We start from the raw sequence: 3316 nt of genomic DNA on the forward strand, positions 1-3316 counted from the left end.
CTAAAAAATAGTATAAAAACTTGAGTTCCCAAAAAACTTTAAATTTTTTATTTAATATCCAAAAATTCATATAAAACAATTCCTACGAGCATTTATAGATGCAAAGTCCCTAATAAGTGTGTCTATATCAATATGTTCAATCATAACTTTCTCAATATACAAATTGGCTAGACCATTAAAACTTTCTTGTGACATTGTCGATCTCAAGTAGTTTATCAATAACTTTATCTTCAAAAACTTCTTTCTGCAGATGTAACATTCATTGACATAGTTAAGAGAATTCAATAAATAGTTGAAACAATTGGATGACATTATGCGAGTTTCAAAAACTCAAGAACTTCAATGCTGACATCTTAAGGTGCATGAGGAAATACAAGAAGGACTTAACACACAAACATAAGAGGAAAAGTTAAATCATAAAGAACTTAGACAAAATAAAAGAGATGGTATAGAGAAAGAATACAAAATTATTTTTATATCGGTTAATTACCCACTTGGTAAGCTAGTCTAGTCCACCCTTTTCAGAGTGATCCTTCTTTCTAAACTTAGAAGGAATTAATCAATCGTAATTCACGATTACAATTAGTAAGATAACCTTATCCTAGATTTCCTTACCTCAAACAACAAGATTTCGACATAGTGATCTCACCAGGATTTTCCCTCACATAATAGGACTTCTACCTATTGTCACAAACTGATATTTTCTCCCTATAAATAAGGGATTCCTTGTATGAAACAAGTTATTACAACTAATGGGCGGGTTAAAGAAAGTGTGAGTTGGTATCAGTGTGATACAAATTTGATTTGATATACTCATTTGTTGAATGAATGTCACAATGACACACTTCTTTGGTGTCTTTATGCTCTAGGTGTTGTATTTGGAAAAATTCTTCTCCATTCACACACATGATGTAGAATCATGCTACACACTCAAATTTAAGTCAATGATTTTTTTTTATCAGAAGTTGAATAGAGTCGTTGCAAAACTAGTCGTTGTGAGATAGTACATTTTCTCCTTTGAGTTTGCGTACAAATCATATAGTTACATCAGTTCTGAAAACTTGTACGACATTAACTAGAAAAATATGACCATTTCATCTCCAGATGTTTGCATAAATTAAAACACTTTTAATATGTCAGAACTCAAGGAACGAATGCACTAAGGTTAACTTTAATCATTCAACCCCTAGAAATAAAAAAGGCTATGTTCTTGATTCTTTTTTGGAAATAGAATTAATTAGATTTTACATTTAAAATAATTAAAATTTGAAAATGGCAAATTTTGAATTTCTTTTTTTTTTGTTTTAAATGTCACGGTTTTTAAGGGTAAAAGGAATATTCGGTAAAATTTAGGTGAGGATTGAGTCGTTCCTTTCGTTTCATGTTTATCAGTGTGTTTTTGCACAATGACTAAGTTTAATTTTTTTATTAGTTTTTATTTGCAACTTCCAAAATACATTTTAATCATGTTATGTTATTTTTTTGAGATTAAGAATTTCGGATCGATTTCAAAAAATAATTCCACAACTAATTAATCTTTTCTATTTATGGACCTCTACTATTGAGATATTTTAAAACGAATCAGGATAGAAGATAATGCTTTTGGACTTTATAATTTACAGCCCAATAATAATTGGGATGGATTGTCGGGCCGAATAGAGTCGTCCCTCCTAACAGCTGTACAAAAGTGGGCGGTGGGATTGGTCCCCTTGGATTAGTCTGTCCTAGGGCCGGATACAAAGTTTTCAAAAAATAAAAATAAAATAATTATCGAGACCAAACCAAAATTCATTAAAATTAAATTAAAATCTAACCATCTGAAGATCATGCTTATTGCGACAAATTTTTTTTAAAGGAGACGAAACGTTAAACTCAACCAAATTAAATTTTACTAGAGAGACTACCGTAAATATTTAAAAAATGAACATTTTAACAAATTGACATTATTTTAATAACGGTTATCGCAACATAAATACACATAACAATTTTTTGTGTATGAACTGGTAGTATAAAATGAGTTTACAATATATTCAATAATACATCACCAAATACATTTATTTGATGTTCAAGTAAAATATCACAACAAGAGATCTAGTTAGACATGATTTGATGTATGTGTAATAAAATTTTAAACCGTCAGTACATGATTATAAAATTTTAAATACAACTTCTCAATCCAGCATTTTCTTGGTACATCGAATGCCACATTTTAACATATTATTTGTTCTTGCAAGCTTCCATGCATGAATTCACAACAGCGTTAACATCACGAGCGTCTGTAAAATAGTCAATTATTATGTAAAACACCATTAAGTAATGCAATCATTATTTATAGGACTACTTTTATAACAATGTATAATTAAAGAGAATATAGTCCATGTGAAAATACCGGTATTGACGTTAATGGACTTGGAAATAGCGCATGTAGTTGCACAACCATAAGCACTTTTTGATGAAACCTTTTGACATTTCAATAATCCACATGCAGTAGAAGAAGCTAAATATGCTGGTTCGATTGCGTTCAATCCAAGACATTGCAAACCACACTCACCAAGACAAATGGCATATTCTTTTCCTGATGAAAGAACGGGATAACCGTATGCTTCGACAACAACTAACATAACCGTCACCCAAATTAAAACTAAATTTTTAATTTCAAACTTGGCCATATCTTTTCTCTATATAAATCTTGATTTTATAATCGTATTAAATTCGATTACACAATATATAAAATTTGAATAAAAAAACCTCAATTTATAAGCATTCAAATAAATGCACACTTTTGTAAATGAAAAATATTAGTAAAAGATTTTAGTTTGTAAAAAAATTAAAATGGATTAAGAGAATGAATGGGTAAATGTTTTAAACAATGATGGTAAGGATCATAATAGAATTAATTTTGGGTCAACCTAGTTCAACAAAGTTTAGAAAAATAATATAATCCAAAAAGGATATTTATTTATAGTGATAGAATACGTTGACATTATGTATTACACCAAATTTGTACCGTTAGATTTAATTGATCATAGCGGCCACTAATATCTCAAATTATAAAACGAAGAGTTAAATAAAAGAGGTCACATGACAATTGCTTCCCTATGTTTTTCCTCAAGCAACCACAATCCGCAGTTAACGAATATCATGACATTGTACGAAACATCTTCTTTGGATCTTCATGGAGTTTGCTACATTCCTCTTGGATGTTAGAAGAATTTGTATTTGCCAATTGGTTTCACTCATATTTTTTTCAAGAAACAATTGACACACTCGGATATTTAAATTTTAATTAATTGCAAGGTAAAGTTTTAAATGGGCT

This window comes from Trifolium pratense, linkage group LG5 (genome assembly GCF_020283565.1).
Source record: "Trifolium pratense cultivar HEN17-A07 linkage group LG5, ARS_RC_1.1, whole genome shotgun sequence".
Lineage (NCBI taxonomy): Eukaryota > Viridiplantae > Streptophyta > Magnoliopsida > Fabales > Fabaceae > Trifolium > Trifolium pratense.